The sequence below is a fragment of the Triturus cristatus genome, chromosome 6, assembly GCF_964204655.1.
Source record: "Triturus cristatus chromosome 6, aTriCri1.1, whole genome shotgun sequence".
Classification (NCBI taxonomy): Eukaryota; Metazoa; Chordata; class Amphibia; order Caudata; family Salamandridae; genus Triturus; species Triturus cristatus.
This window is the reverse complement of record NC_140589.1, coordinates 1,012,058,992-1,012,076,446: the sequence shown is the minus strand read 5'-3', so window position 1 is coordinate 1,012,076,446 and position 17,455 is coordinate 1,012,058,992. Positions and strand designations below refer to the sequence as shown.

Sequence of the window (17,455 nt, the reverse complement as noted above, 5' to 3'; positions counted from 1 at the left end):
CTTCTTTTTTTAATTCTTCTGGCAACTGCCTCTATTTAGCTTTCTTGATAGAAAACGAATAGCAGAGGTCAGTAAAATACCAGAATCACTTTAGCATTCTCTAGATTCCACCCATAGACAATAATATTTGTTTCAACTCTTGTATTTTCAGTGATATGACCACCGCAGGCCCTAATTTGATATTAAAAACAGAGCTTTGAACTATACCATTTCCCGCTGAAAGGCAATATTTCTCTCCATGTGTTCCCATACCTGGTGCTTACTTTCCCTCCATGTTAAAGAAAAGTAGATGTTTTAGCACCCAGGCTAATGTGCTGCATAGCTAAATGCATATAAGGTCACAAAAGCAAGCCCAATTGCATTGCAAATGCTTTTTTTAAAAGGGGCGAGGGGGCACGCTGGGGCATACTTTTAGGGTTCAGGGAAGGGTTAGGGTATTTTAACAAGGACTGAGGGCTGGGGGTGGAGGGGGGCAACGGGACCAGGTTACGAGGGGGGGCAGAGAAAACCATTATCACACAAAGGGCTTCACCATACATGCCTCTACAACTAAAATTGTTGCAAAGGCATGTGTGGCAAAGTTATATTTTTAAAAAAGAGTGTGTTAAAGGTTATGCATGGTACAGGTATTCGCATTGTAGCGCATGTGTGGTAAAGGCATGCGTTGCAACGAAATGTGTTGTACCGTCAACAACCCAGAAACACACCTACAGCACCTCTCAAGGGCTGGTGGACTCCCTATAAAATTAACAAGAGCCCCTGGTGAGGCACCTCCGCACTCGGCTAAGGAAGGAGAGAGAGACAGCAGACTTCACTCGATCATCAAGCAACACGGGTTTCCCTCCATTCACTCAGCTCTGGAGAAGAAAGCCTAGAGAAGAACCCCTCCCTCTCAGAAAGAGAACACTCCAGAATCAAAGTATCAGTTGACAATGTCAGCTGTTAGTGGCGTGGTCACTGGTAGATCACTACTCTGGTCACTATTCAAGGTAGAGTCATACTCTGTGCCTGTCTCCTGCTCACTTAAGGCTTTCTCATCTTCTTGTGTGTGCTGCTCTGGGCTAGAGACTGTGAGTTTGGCAGCTGTCTCCATCTGTAGTAGGGATCACTTCTTGTAAGGTACGTTCGGTAGCAGTAAGCTGCCTACTCAGCTTACGGTAATCAGCCTGCAGGAGGCCACTATCAACGTATCAATTTTATGCTCTAATGTTTCATTCAAGTCTTTGATGGCTAGTAGGATAGAGTCCAGTTGCTCACGGGGTATACATCCCAGTTTTCCAGGTGGGTATGGGTCTCCTTCCCTCAGGTATGACGTTGCATGTCGAAGGCACGGCCAAGGGGGATAGAGGTTGTAAATAGCTAGAGGCAACTGTCACCCAGTCCAGGTGACCATGGCCCTCCACCAATCACCGTTGAAGTAAGGAATGCCAGCTGGTGGTCCACGGAGACCTACCACTACATAAATCTCTTTTTGGCCCCGAGGAAGGTATCTGCAGGAGGAAAGGGCCACCAGCATCAGCAGTGCTTCCCAATGTATCTCAATAGTAGGTAATGGGATGTCCCAACAGGTGGCAGCGGCACCTCCCTTACGCACCACTGTAGCGCCCCAAGCCCACAGGCCACACAGAACTGTGGTCATAGGGACCGCGTAAAGGTCTGGAACCTGCCTCTATCTTCGCAGAAGTCTCACTCAGGCCCAAAGCGTAGTAGGCCCACCTGGGTCTCAGCAGGCAGTGAGGTCAAAACAAGGTGGCAGGACAGGCCCTGCGGATTTTATCAGAAGCTCCCGGACATGAGTACTGTGCTAAGGGGATCGCCTGCTGCACATGGGCCCCACGCACCACCGGGGCTGTGGGGGCTTGTGTTACGCCTGGACAGCAGGACCCACCTCCAACAAGGGTGGGCGAAAACACCCTCTCAAGGTCCAGGCCTCCCCACGAATCTCCACGCACGGGTGCAGTAAAGGAAAGCTCAAGGATCCACAAAGTGGTGGCAAGGTCTTGCAGGGGGAACCACCTCCAGGCCCCATGATGTCACAACAGGGCTCCCACAGGCCGTTCACCAGTAGTGGCTGTGGGGCTCACAGCCCAGCAGCACACCTTTTCAGTTCATTTAATTTTTTTCCCCCAGGGTGAGATGGGGAAGCCCCCACCTCTCTCCTGTTTCTTCTCTCATGCAGGTGCTAAATATCATAGGAGCACCGCAGTCGTTCTTCCCCGGGCCTCTTTCTGTCCTCTCTAGGGCATTTTCTTGGTCATGGGCAGTCCGTGGCACCCTGTCAGGCTATCGCCGGGGCCGCTCACCTTCCTGGACCTGCGACAGCCCAGCTCCACCAGTTGCACAGCTTCATACAGCCCCAGGAGTTCCTCGCTGCCCCCACTGGAATGCCACTTCTATATGCCATCATACCAGGGCCCCCACGGGCCATTCACCAGTAGTGGCCATGTGGGGGAGGGTTACAGACCGGCAGCACAACTTTTCAGTTTGTTTCATTTTTATTCTCTTAGGGAGAGGGTGGGGAAGCCCAAACCTCTCTCCTATTTGGGGCGGGCGTTAAATATTGTATGAGCGCTGCAGTTGCTTGCCCCCAGGCTGTCACCCGGGGCCGCTCACCTTCCTGGGCCTGCGGAGGCCCATCCATGCCACGTCAGGCAGTACCAGGAGTTCCTCGCTGCCCCCTCTTTAATGCCACTCCTGTGCACAGTGTTGGGCCACAGAGAGCTGTGCAGGTTGCGACAGCTCATCGTCTCGCTTTCGGAGCCCTCCAGATGGGAAGCCCGTAACAGGAGCAGCCATCCTGGTTCTTGCCAATTAGCTGAGGCTCAGCCCAGCTGTGCCTCACAGGCCATCAGAGCGCCAACCAGCAACTCTTTATTGCTCGGATGGGATGTCTCAATGATCCCTGATGTCTCTGTGGGGCTTGCATCCCCCTGGGGTGCAATTTAAGAGCAGGAAGGGGCCAGAGATAGGAGCCCTGCTGGGAGCTCCAAAGAAACTTGCCCTACTCCATGCACGGCTGGCCATGCCTCCCAGCCCTCAGTAAACTTAGCTGTTGTTTTCAATGGTGTTCTGATTGTTTGGTGCCTAGTATGCATGACACTCATGTGCATGCACCGAAGTCTGAGCTGTGTGAAAGGTTCTAAGACCCAGAACGTGGCTTTGTGGACTGGAAGTGTGCATCATGCTTGCTTTCGAGAACATAGGTCTTCTGTCTGTTTTGTGAGATATCTTTCTGGAGCATTGGTGACAGCATACTATTCTTCTGATCTGTAGCACAGGACACATCTCTTTCCTGTTCTTGAAGAGTGGAAGGCCTACCAGCCTCATTTGGGTACATTTCTACCGCCATGAATGGCCCAGACCCTGCACTGACATCCCTGAATTAGTGGTGCATGTGCATGTGGAATATATATGGTGAGTACTAGTTTGACTCCATGTTGAATGCAAGTGAATGACTGTGAGGCCAAGGAGATCCATTTCAATCTAACCCAGTAAAGCATGCCCCAAGATAAAAAAAAAAGCTGAGAGGCGGACTCTCTAGACTAGAAAACTCTGTCTCTGTCATTCCAGAGCATGTGATTTTTTATCAGACAGTAGGGTGTGGAAGGAAACACACAAGCCTGATTTAAATTTAGAGCAATGACCTTTTAACAGAGACCTGCTGATTGTCTCTTCCTGAACACCAGCATTTGGCTTGATGCAGTGTGTGGGAAGATGGAGAACATGGGCTTTGTTGTGCAGACTGAATCAAACACGCAGGGCCTGCCCCTTTGTTTCTCACACAGGGGCTACTTGCAAAGACTGATTGCTTCCTGGTGCAAGCTATGCACTTCTAATTATGCTCATGATTTCGAAGTTCCAATCTGAGACACTCCTTGTCACTACCTGCTGTGGAAACTGTCACCTGAAGCAAAGACTGTGTCTACTTTGCTGCAGTTGAGAGATGAAATAGAGGAGGAAACTGCTTTGGGCTGGTTTCAGGACCCAGACAGTGAAATCAATATTCATTGTTGACAACATGACAAACGAAAGAGAACTAAAATTACCCACTTGGCTCCAGAATTCTCACTAACCAAAGTATTCATACTCTTCAGAGTACCGGAAAAATTCCTGAGATTCACAGCTGGTGAGGGGACATCACCTGGAAAGACCACAAGGAGCTGTTGGAGAAGCTCTGAGACTGCCGTAGTACATTAGCCTGTCTGGCCTGCTCAGACATAGGATTGGAATGTACCCTTCAGGAAGACACTGCAAAGAGAAGCCCAGCCCATGTGCCTGAGCAAATGTGATGGCCATGAAGTGCAGATAAGCATGGAGATGTCCCACAAGCTGACATAAGAGCTGGAGTGCATCTTTCTATCTACTCGATTGCAGTTAAATCATATTTGGCATGCTGCACCCAAGAAGAGGGAGTGACAGATGACCGGACATCCTCCTCATTTCTTGAATTCCACAAGAAGCTGAAGACCTGGCTTTTCGAGTAGTCCCAGTAGGCCATGTGTGTGGCTAGGCTCACACCTGCTAAGCACCAGGATACCCTTGTGGGTGATAGTGTGCTGTACAAATCCTCCTAACCATGACCTGGAATGGGTCTGCCTGCCTCACAATCACTGCCTAAACCACAAAGGGCATGCTGTGACAACCAAAGAGAAAAGGAGAGCAAGAGAACATGACAGTGTCTGAAGGCTGGACCTGGCAGCCGACCTCCTCTACATGCACTCTGCTTGCTATTCAAAGCCAAAAGTGATTGTTATGCCAGTAAGAATCATATTTTCCTAAAATGTGCATTGACACTATAAAGGGTTTCTTTATCACTCCCACATTCACCTACAGCTATGAATCACCTACATTGTTACAATAAAATAATATGGGATTGTTATTTTTTTTTGCAAGCATATTGCCACCAACTTTGCACCGCTTTGACTTTTTTCTCTTCTTTTCCTCATTTTATTTCTGTGGCACATGCTTGCAGTAAAAAAATTTAAAAGTAAACCATCAGACCACATCGCTACGGCCAGACCTACTTGGCTTTAACATTGCGTGTTCAATAGTTGTGTGATTATCTGTTATGATACAGTGGAAAGTACTTTCACTCTAAAAGGCTGATTTCCAAAATGTCTGAAGAGTGAAGGGTGTAAATAGATATGTGCCCTGTGATGTGCCCTCAGATGAGATTAGTTAGCTTGCCATTACTGAATACAGTTCAGTCTCATGCTCTTCTAATTTTGTTTTGGGGTGAAATTAGGTATGGATGTATGCAAGAAGACTGGAATGGATGGTTGTTTGTAGGACTGGTGTCTGGGTGAGAATTCTTATTAGTTCTAATTAATTCTAAATAATAATAAGAAGAAGAAGAACAGTAGCAATAACAATCATCAGAGAGTGTTTGTGGTTCCTATAAATATTTGTGTTTACACCCATAACAAAATAAGAAATGCAGCAATCCATTGAAGAAATTTCAGGAATTATTTGCAGTGGGTTTCTTGACAGATAGTCTGATGGGCTGTGAGACTGTATTTCATGCCATGTTTCCATTTCCTTAGTATTCTTTTGTGATCCTTTTAGTGATTTTTTGTACTTGCTGTATTTCCATAGGCTGGCACAGCCATCAGTGGCAGCCGGCATGGATCTGGGGTGGTGGGCCGGGGAGAGAGAAGCTAAGGGGGTGTAAAAAAGGAAAAGACACCTACCTTCTCGCCATTCTGTCCCACGTCATCTCGCCTCTGCATCCGCCGAACAGGAAGCAGCTAGCCTCTCCTGCGCCAATTACAACGCTGCAATCCAGCATTGCGATTGGTCTGAGTGCCGTAGTTCAGCACTCAGATGGGGACTGGGAGCCTGGGCATGTTCTCCACCCAGGTGGAGAACATGCTAAGTGAGTATGACTGTTTGGTGGGTCTGAGACTTCAGCATGCCCACCACTCCTCCCCTGCTCTGCTCTGTGAGCAGAGCAGCCCCGCCCCCATGCTGCAATAGCAGGAAGAAATAAAATTATAATAACATCAAGTTATTATCATTTTATTTTTCCCTTCTTTCACTACTTAGCGGAGGAGTCACCACTGACAGCCAATTCACATTGTTTCTCGAGTGACTTTAGGATAGTGTCATGCTAGATATTCTTGCAAGTGGATGCTGTGCAGAGTACAGAGGGCTGAGAAAGTACAATCATAGCCATAGTTTGTAGGAGGCCAATGTATGCAAAGTAGAGTATTTACCGGTTAAGGTGCGATAGAGCAAAGTGGTGAATAGTGGTGAGTACTTTTTTTTAGAAAATGTATATTATTCAGTTCTTTAATGTATTCTGTTGAAAAGTGCAAAATGTGACTGCATTGTGTCAGCAACTGCACAATATTCTTTGAATACATAATCTAAAAATTCTATTAAAATAATAAGATAACATAATTTAGCCCCGTATTAATTTATTGTGTTTTTTATTTGTCAATGAGGAACTGAATGAGTGACCGTTCTATGCAGTAGCAGAATGCTTGGGCTAGCGAAGGAGACATCAGCCCAATACGTTGACATATTGGTTCTGTCGAACCATGGGGTTAAGGCTGTGTTTGGAGCAATTGGTTGGGTGGTTAACCAACGGATGATGGCCTCATCATTTAAGCTACATGATCAGTGGACTTGTGAAACAAAAATCATCAGTATATGATTTTCTTGAGGGAAAAAGAACATATCAAACTTCAATTTGTAGAAGGACCAATGCAAAAAAAAGGCGATGAGCCTTCTCTGAGTATCCCCAACTAATGAATTACAAATTAGGACTTGGCGAAACTCGCAGAGTTTTACTCCCTGGAATTGCACGGAGTTGCAAAAAAACTGTGAGATTCCGTAGAATTCCACAAGTGGGAGAAAGTGGGCACAGCACACTACTCGTGCTGTGACTTATCAACGGGAGCTCATTCCACACTTAAAAATCAGCACAAACGGCACCACGTGGCACATCAGAGGGTGCAACTTCTCAAGTTGATTTTGCTGCTGCTTGAGTAGATTTTCTACTCGGGCAGCAATTTTCTCCCCACGAATGGCCATCACCACCTGTGAGACTGCCAGCGTAGATGAAATCTCACTGGGTGCTCTCTGAGAAAATTGCGCCAGGCGGCGCCAAATCTTGCTCTCCAACTTGCAGTAGTTTTCAAGTCACACATGAGAAAAAACTCTGCCACAAGTTTGCTGGAATTCCACGTTACGTGTGGCCTCGATTCCGTCATTTCTGACCGCAGAGCAGAATGTATTACGAATTAAAACTTGGTGGAACTCATGGAATTTTACTACCCAGAATTCTGCGAAGTTACAAAAAAACTCTGCGAGATTCCATGGAATTGCGCAAATGGGCAGAAATGGGCACATCACAGAGCTCGCACTGTGATTTAGCACCAGGAGCTCATTTCATGCTGAAATATTAACTCTTACTGCAGCACGCGGCACGCCAGAGGACGCAACTTCTTGAGTTAATTTTGCAGCTACCTAGTTAGATTTTCTACTTGAGCGGCAACTTTCTGATCGCAAACAGTCATGACCACTTGTGACCGCTTGCATTGGAGAAATCTCACTGGGTGCCCTCCAAGCGACCAAAAATTGCACTAGGGGTGCCAGATCTTGCTCTCCAACCTGCAGTTTTCAAGCTGCACAAGAGAAAAAACTCTACCAGAATTTGGCTGGAACTCCGCATAATGAGTGGCCAAATTCCACCTATGCCGCCGTCAGAGTGGAATATATTGCCCTACCCTAATTACGATTAGAACTAGGTCCTAGTGAACATCATTTTTAAAAAGTATAGAAGAACTTTATATTAATGGCACTGTGTCAAAACAGCACTTATTTGTTCCTTTAGATACCTGATATGTAATCATATAGTGTCTGCACCAGGTCCAAACTGGAATAAAAATATATGTAAACTATAGCTAAATTTAAAAAAATGTAGATGGAAATCTGGAATGGTCGGAGTCAAGGAAGCTATGGAGCGAGTCTTTAAAGCGGATAACCAAGCAAACCTCATAAGATTACGATTTAATACAATGTAAAAACAATATAAGATATTACTTAGTGACAAGTCCTGAACGAAAAGCTGATCCTCGTTGGTATTTATGAAATTTAAAGGAAATAAAGAGGTGTATGATGAAAATGAGATTGGGCCAGAAAATATTACATATACAATAGAATTTAAACATAGCACTGATATTTCACTGACATTATGTCCGTTATGCAGGCAGACTTTATTAACACTACAGCACCTTATATTGTTTTGAACTACTTTGCGCACAGAAAGTCAGAGATATTTAATACTGTTTATAAGAAACCCGAGAATTCTTCATCTATCTCTTGTGGCAGATTACATATTCAATTGTAAGAACACTACTCTATGCATCAAAAAGAGCATTTTTGAACAATATGATTAAATGTTTGGAAATGTACAAAATTAAGCAAGTGTTTTTAGACTAACTACAGTTATAGGAGTTTTAAACAAAGTTTATTGTTGATGGTGGCACAATGATAGTAACTGTAGATTTTTTAGAACTGATTTTATTGCTTATAGTATTAAAGCTACAAATAAGATAGAAATACTGATTAAATATACAGTATAAAATAATATGTGTGTTTGCCTTTCAGAGCATAAATCAAATAACTGATAAACTTGAAAGTTAAAACATGATGAATGATGTCAGAGGGAATAATAAGTAGGTGACCCATAAGCAGAGCTAACCAATGAGAGGTAGTTTGTTGTTTTCAAAGTGCAGTTCTATGTATAAGAGTTGTAGTACTAGCAGTAGCACTTGCAGCAATAATATTACTGCTACTGTGACAACTACAACTACCACTAATATAAAAATTTAAAAATAAGTAGGAAGGAAGACAAAGAAGAAGAAGAAGAAGAAATGGAGAAGAAAGAGGAAGAAGGAAAAGAGAAAAAGAAGAAAATGGAGAAGAAAAAAGGGGGCAAAAAAAGAAAAAGAGGAAGAGGAACAAGAAGCAGACGGACAGAAGAGGAAGAAAATGAAGAAGAAAACGGAGAAGAAAAGGCAGAAGAAGAACATTAATAAAAATAAGAAGAAAAGGCATATGAAGAAGAAAAAGATGGAGGAGAAAACAAGTGCATTTATTTATATAACAGATGTCACAGAACTGTCATTAGGAGCTACTTTATTAAAAGTGCTACAGGAATGCAACAGACATGTGTGCATGCTTTCTGCGCCTCTGGATATGTTGATATTACAGAAGGGGCTGCAGATGCTTGTGCCACAACTGCTGAAATACACATCATGCTGGTGCAGATGTAGTGCCACCGCAATGTTAATGGTGCATTTCTTCATTTGCATCAGAGAATGGCCCCATTCATATTGTGTTGCAAAATCAAACGCGATTTCAGGGGTTGGATTGACTGCTCAACATTGAAGTAGTGCTCAGTCAGTGTCCCCCTGGAAAGCGCCCCCTTGAAATGGAGCAGAGAAGGTCCCATGGATGTCCAACTATCCCCTTGCAGGCAGGTGCAGTCACTCACTGCACCCCTCTGTAAGGGCATCTCCACCACCTTTTCCAATGCAGGCAGGACCAATGCCGACACAGTAAAAAGCAGATTGATGGCTTCAAACAGAAGGTCCATGTTTCGCTAATGTGCTGATCAAGGACAATTGTGAGTTTTCAGCTACCCTTGGGACACTACATTTGTTGTGCTAGTCTGTGTCGTGCAAATCCAATTGAAGGCATGCCTTGGCACAGACCAAGGTAAAGCACCTTATCTGTACTATGAGTATTTGACTGTTCGAGACTGTGCAAACTGTTTGAGACTGTGCGAACCTGAAGGTAGTTTTAACTCTATAAAGCAACCACCTACTTTCCACATTAGTTTTAGCACTTGTAAGCATCTGATTCTTGGCAGTACTAGTCTGTCACTTCATAACAAGAAGTAGTCTCAAAATAAATCAGAATCCTGGAGTCAAAATATGGAATTGTACCAGATGACCATTGTTAAATCCAAGGAAACAATTTAGGTGTCAGGGAAAGCACTATGAGTTTATTTTGAAGTAGAAAGCAGTAACAAAGACCCCATACACCAACTGCCAGTCCGAGCCCAGCCTCACTCCTCCTTGCTCCTTCTCTCTCTGACCTCACTATTCCAATCTCCAGCAGCCTCATAAAATTTTAGAATACCACACACCTCCCCCACACAATATACAATATTTACACAAAGCACATCAAATAGAAAACATTACTGCAATGAAAACATAAATAAGAGAATCTCGTTCCCAAACCCTAGCAACACATATTTAACTTGAGAACATAGTACACCTTCATACTTTCAGCTTGAGAATTTGGTACCTGCATGTTGAACTCAGGTTGCACAGGATGACATTTGGCTGCCTTTCCCAAATTCCAAATCCTATGATCATCAGTCCTAACCACATTCTTGAACACTTTAATCACTTTCAGCGGTTGACTAATTTTTAAATGTTAGTTCCATCTTTCCTTGGAGACTTCTTGTTTACTTAATGCCCAACTTGCAGATCACTTACTTTAACTGCTTTAGGCATGTCTTTTCTCTTTACCAACTTCTCTCTCTCTCTCTCCATTCATCACCAGGTTCAAAACTACTGGCCACATCCCCACGTTTGTCATCCACCCATGGGGGAAACAGAACACTGTTGCCCATCCTTCTTCCAAGCAATGAAAACTGTGTGATGCCAGTAGAGGAATGTGGGGTGAGCCTATATTCTCTCAGTTTATTCTTCAATTTAACCTTTCAATATGCACCACACATCAAGGACTGAGTATATCTTTGGGCACTTTATTAAAGCGCTCAATCATTCTTTTGGCTTCTGGATGATACAACACTGTTTTCTTATGCTTTATGCCTCTTGCAGTCCAAAATTCCTCCATTATTGTGGGTGTAAGTTGGACCCCATTGTTGGTCAGCAAAGAAGAGGGAAAAATCTCTCTCGCAAACATTTCATCAAGAAAGTTAATCACCTCCCTAATTTCAATAGAGTTCCCTAATTTCACCTCTGGCCAACAGGAATATATGTCCATGCAAACAAGGACATACTTAAACAGAGATGTAATCCTAATAGGACCCAGAATATCCAGAGCAAAATCCACCCAAGGTCCTGAGGCTGGTTCTCATACCGCCATGGGCTGAACCCCGCATTTCACCACTTTATCACTACTAGCACCTTCCATGTAATCTCTCATAATCCTTTCTACCAACAAATCCATGACCAGCCACCATCACCCTTCTCAAACTCTTTCTTTGGTTTTCGATGTCCCCATGTGACTTTCATAAGCATTGTCTTATCAACCTTTCTCTCAGATTACTCGGAGGCACTAACCCATCGATAAGAATGTGTTACTCTTAGACTTGCCAAAAGGCTTTTAGATGCTCCTCACAACCCTTTTTAGATCAATTCTTATACATCATCTTCTCCACTTTCTATAAAGTTTGATCTCCATCAAGTTCTCTCCTCCATTCTCCTTCTTGAACAATGCCCCCTGTGATAAAGCAAACAACGATTTGAACGGCACAAACCTCACCTCCAAAAAACTCATCATATGTTCCATCATCAGACAGGCACCATCTTGAGAAACAATTAGCCCCTGAATTCCTCATACGAGGAATGTACGACAACACAAATTCAAACTCCTGGAGAGCCAGAACCCATTTGTGAATTCTGCTGGAAATAAAATCCACATCCTTTTTCATGAAAACTTCCCTGAAAAGTTTGAGATCAGATTTGATTTAAAGTTTGTGTCCCCATAGAAATGTTCTAAGCTTCCTCACTGCCAAGTATATAGATAGGGCTTCCTTTTCTATAACGTAATAGCTAGGTTCTGCTCCTCTCAATGCAGGAGAGATACACCAAATATTTGTATGTGCCCCTCAGATTTCTGCAAGAGAATGGCACCTAATCCTTTTGAGCTGGCATCGGTCATCAAAATAGTCTGATCACAAGGTTCAAAACTACTCAGGCATAAGGCTTTGTCCAAAAAATGTTTATTGTCAACAAATTCCTTTTCCCACTCTTGACACCCAAAAAACTCTTTAACCTTCTTTAGCAAATTTTCGTACAACTGCTCTTTTCAGAAAATTCAGGCACAAACTTACTGTAGACTTTTCCCATGCCTAGAAACTTCACCAAGTTGTCCTTACTCTTTGTAAGACGGTACATTAAAGATAGTGCTTACAAGTTCCGCCTTGGTGTGGATTCCACTACCTGTAACCAAATGTCCAAGGTACTCTATTTCCACCACATTGAATTTGCACTTATTGGGTTTCAGCGTTAAGCCACTATCCATCAATCTCTTCAATACCTCACCTCGCCTACTGTCATGCTCTTCTAAACTCCTCCCATAAACCAACAAATCAGATCTTGATTCCTTCAACACCCTTTAACACATTTTCCATAGCTCTTTGAAAGACGGAAGAAGCAGATATCAACCCAAAGGGCATTCTCAAGAATGTATACATTCCAAAAGCTGTTACAAATGCAATTAGCTAGTTCCTGAGATAAAGGGAGTGACCTGATATGATGGTAGGCGAAAATCAGAACCGGAGTGGGTAAATGTTAGGCTCTGCTTAGTGAACATAGCATCTCTGTAATATTAGGTAAGGGATAATGGTTGATGACTACGGACTTGTTCAGGTGCCTAATATCAATACATAACCTTGCTTCGCCATTGTCCTTTCATGTAATAATCATTGGCGCTAACCAGTCCGCCGCCTCCTTCTCCTAAACGATTCCACCATCAACCAATTTCTCTAGGTCCTTCTTCATGCTATCTCTCTCCCTTAAATGAACATTGCGAACTTTCTCAACCTTAGGTTGAGAATTGGGTTTGACAAAATTCTTAGATGCCACGGAAATCTCACCATCCTCAACAGACTTCCCAACTTTAACTGAAGGTGTTTTGTTGGAATCAAAATACACAAACAACTCTTTTTGATTAAAGCAACTGAACCTTACTTTTCCAAATTATTGAAAACAAAAACTCCTTGCCCTGTCCTTTACCACGATCCATTGGCCCCAGCCAGCCCTACCCATTTTAGTTGGGTGCAACTCGTTGCTTGCTGGTAAATCTCATACTCACACCTCCAGCACGTTTCACTGAGCAGGGCTCCTGATGTTTGACACCTATAGAGAAGGGGTATGCACATTTGCGAAGTTCAGTGGTCTGTGACTTCACATTGTTCGCTCTGCTCATGCATTGTCTCTTAGGGCCAAGTCAGGCCATGATCTGACTCAGGCTTGCTCTTCCTATGAATGTGGTGGCTTTTCCGCCTCTACTCTGTAATATTCTTCTTTACGAATGTAAGTCTTCCTCTGTATCAATCAATCAATCAACCGATCAATCAATCAATATTTGCAAAACACAGCACTGTCACCCCCTAGGGGTATCTGGACACTGGGGTGCTGTGTCTCAGTCGAAAAGCCAGGTCTTGAGTTTCTTTCTTAAGTCCGCCAGGTAGGGTGCCATTCGGAGGTGAAGGGGCAGGTCATTTCAGGACTTTGCGGTGATGAAGGAGCAGCCCCCGCTGGTGTGGACGTGGGGGGTGTGTGCGAGTGAGGTGGAGCGCAGGAGTTTTGCAAGCAGGTGGAAGTTCAGTCAATGGTTGATGTAAGACAGTCCCTGGTTGTGTAGGGCTTTGTATGTGTGCATAAGGATCCTTAACTGGCATCTCTTCTGGACGGGGAGCCAGTGGAGGTTTCTGAGATGGGGGTGATATGGGTCCTCTAAGGGAGGTCCAGGATGGGTCTGACTGTGGTGTTTTGTGTGGCCTGGAGTTTTCTGAGGTGCTGGGTGGGAATTCCGTGTAGAGGGAGTTGCCGTAGTTAAGGTGGCTGGTAAAGAAGGCCTGCGTGATGGTCTTTCTGGTGTTGATTGGGGGTCCATCTGTAAATTTGGCTGAGCATGTAAAGGGTGTGGAAGCAGGAGAAGGCAACTGTGTTTACTTGTTGTTTTTATGGTGAGTTGGCTGTCGAGGATGATGCCAATGTTGCGTCATGGTCTGTCAGTGTGGGTGTTGGTCCAAGTTCTGCTGGCCACCAACTGTGATCCCAAATGGAGGTGTTCTTTCAGAAGATTTGTACTTCAGTTTTGTCTGAAGATTAGTACTTCAGTTTTGTCAGAGTTGATTTGAGACAGTTGTCTCTTATCCAATTGACTACATTGGTCATGGAGTTGCAGAAGCTGGGTTTGGTGCTGCTGGGGTCATTGGTGAGCGAGAGAATAAGTTGAGTCCGTGGGATCTGGAAGAGGTGTGGTGCAGCGACCAGGGCAGCTGACTCCAGACCACGGGGGCTCACAGTTTGATCCCCGGCACCGGCGGCAGGTTAGCCAGGCACCTTGTGACTCTGGGCAATAGCTTGCTTAATCTTCCCGACGGCCCCCAGCGACGGGACACCTCACCTGAGGTAGCTGCACACTTTACAAATGGTGGTATGATTATTATTTATTACTTGATGACATCTGGAAGGGGGAGTCATGTAGATGTTGAACAGGGTGGGAATGAGGGATGATCCTTGGGGAACACCGCATACGATGTCCCTGGGTGCGAAGGTGAAAGGGGGCAGTAGGATACTCTATGTGTGTCCTGTGAGAAAAGATGCGATCACTTGAGGGCGATTTGTTATATGCCGATGTTGAAGAGTTTGTGTATGAGGCTGTGGTGGGAGACGGTGTTGAATGCAGCGGAGAGGTCAAAGAGGATCAGGTCCACAGTTCTTCCGTGGCCAAGGAGCAATCTGATGTCATCTGTGGCGGCAATCAGCGCTGTCTCAGTGCTGTGGTTGGCCTGGAATAATGATCGTGAGGTGTCTAGTAGGTGGTTTTGTTCCCAGTATTCGGTGAGCTGTTGGTTGATGACCTTCTCGAGTACTTTGGCTGGGTAGGGTAGCAGGAAGATGGGTCTGTAATTTTTTAAGCTGCTGGGATCAGCGGAGGGCTTCTTTAGGAGTGGTATGATCTCTACGTCATTTCATCTGTCCAGGAAAGTTGTGGATGGATGTGTTGAGGGTGCTGGTGAGTTCCATGCTGATTACGTTAGTTCCGAGGTTGAGAGATGGTGGGAATAGTTGGTTGTGTATAGTGTTCTTGGGGCCTGCTTTGAATTTCACAGAAACTCAAAACTGAAACACTATTACTGCCAAAATGTGAATTTACATTTGAAGATTCAATTACCCGAATCAAACATTATTACATCCCTATGATGTAATTTTACATGTGAGAATTTCCACTCGTAGGGGGTGGACAGTGAGCGTTCCAGGAGGGATGAGCCTTGAAAAGGATTTAAATATCCAAAAACACTGAACCTACCTGCAACTTGGATGCTCTCATATATCGCATCCAACAGCAACAGGTTTTCTACCTTCCTTGTGGCTCCCTAAAGCATTATGCAGCATAAGTATGTGTAGTGCATACTATGAGTGTTGAGAGTGACTTTGAGAGCTATAAAGTATGGTGACAAGTGCAAAGTCTCTATCAGGCATTACACACTACAATACAATACAACACAACACAATACAAGTCTCAGAAATTAATTGACTTCTCCTTGCTTCATTAAACGTTTTCTCTGTAATATTAATGTATCAAAATGAAAAGCAACTGCTGTAGCAGGCTATAAAATAGAAACATTAGTCTCGCGCCTAGATGGGTTTAGATCCGTAGGTTTGGCTCATTATCGAAATATTTGCAAATCTCAATAGAATGTGTGCTAATATTCAGCAGCAGTCGCGGGACAGAATACACACCATTCCCAATATGAAAAGACAGGATAAAACACATTTTAAACATGCATTGTGCGGGTTTAACAAGTATCTAAAAACACGTATCCACAAATGGAAAACTCCCCAATGCACTTGTTAGTTATATATTATATCATATATTTCTTGTCACGTGTCCTCGTTCAATCCACCACCTATCTGGGTCTTTCTATTGCTGTAACTGAACCACCAAGACGCCGACTGGCTGTGACGGGACAGCTGTTGAGTTTCACCGGAGTCCCTTTAACAGCGTCGCCGACGGACTCAGCGGGGTAACCAGTTGCAAACCCATAACCACAACATTCGGCGACAATAAGGACACGACTCGAACCGTAAAGTTTGTTGTATAAGGACAATTTTCGGGTCCTTCGCGGCTGAGGTGGTGTGGCACCCGCCGAACCCCCTAGATTCAGTAGAGGCAGCTGAATTGCCGAGCGCAACTGGTATATTCCATAGCCCAGAAATCCATGCATTACCATTATATCACAGCCTGGCGTGACATGCCATGACATATGATGGCATAGCATGGCAATAACATAACATAACACTCTCATGGGCACACAGGGACTTGATGCCAATCTTAGCGCTTCACCACCTAGCTAGGGGTATGCAGCATACAATACATAAATAATACAAGCGGACTATCCAAGAAGGCACATTAAGCCTCACAAGGGGGACAAATAGCAATACAGTAAAATATATATATATAAATAATGTAACATAACACATAACCACAATAGCTTAACGTGACTTCACATTACAGACTGTCACCAAGGAGTCACCATTTTCACTAGAATCACTGCTTAAGAAATTAACAACTTCAGTTAGTAGCAGAGACCCCTGTTTCAATCATTCGTGCCCCGCCACCCTCTCACAGTGTACCGGTAAAATACCACGCATGCCGGGGCCATGCCCCGGTCACTCACTGTGCTTCTGCTGCGCCGAGGTGTTCCACGCGCTCGCACCACCCTCCACACACGCAGCTACCAACTGTGAGCGCGTGCAGGGAGCAGCTGTTTCCTTCGTGGCCGGGCTGTGCCCCTCAGCTGGTCACATGCCCCTCCTCTCGCAGACCCGGCAGCCACGCCAAGGGGAGCCGGGATCTGAAAATCATTATTGTCTTTGTTGAAAAACCTTCTCTTGGCTGCTCACATAACTACAACTCCGCTGGCACAGACGGCGTTTCTCTCTGTGCACCCAGTAGCCACTAACCAGCAAGCAAGTCACAAGCTGTCAGCTCACTGGGCAGGAATGTCAGGAAGCTTGTGTGTGTGTTGTGCAACTGAACGCACAGCTCGAACCATTGGGGGCATATTATCAAGACAGGCGATAAAATTATCGCCGCTTTAGCGGCAGAAAACTGCCGCTAAAACGGCGATAATGGGCTTGATGGAATTCCAATTGAAGCTCAGGTTAGACATCCTTCACATTTAACATGGGCTTCAATTGGAATTCCATAGAGCATATTATCAAGCCCATTATTGCCGTTTTAGCGTTAGTTTTCTGCCGCTAAAGCGGCGATAATTTTATCGCCTGGCTTGATAATATGCCCCCAAGTGATTGGTTGGGACTCCAAGGCTAACTAACCCCTTATTTTAACGAAAAAATTCCAATTATGCATGTATTCCTATCTCGAAATCAAGCGCCCGAATACCATTGTCATGTTAAGTGTAGTTATATTGAGCTTCCAATGCCCC

At 44.6% G+C, this 17,455-nt stretch overlaps 1 protein-coding gene across 2 annotated transcripts in view; it reads right to left on the bottom strand.

Moving 5' to 3' along the window:
• RASGRP3 (RAS guanyl releasing protein 3) overlaps positions 1–16,996 on the bottom strand; it is a 540,454-nt gene extending 523,458 nt beyond the window's left edge. For both annotated transcript variants that reach the window (XM_085611793.1, XM_085611797.1), the window contains exon 1: positions 16,685–16,996. The gene's annotated coding sequence lies outside the window, so the exon portion shown is untranslated. The remainder of the gene's footprint in view (positions 1–16,684) is intronic.
• Positions 16,997–17,455: the final 459 nt, after the last annotated feature.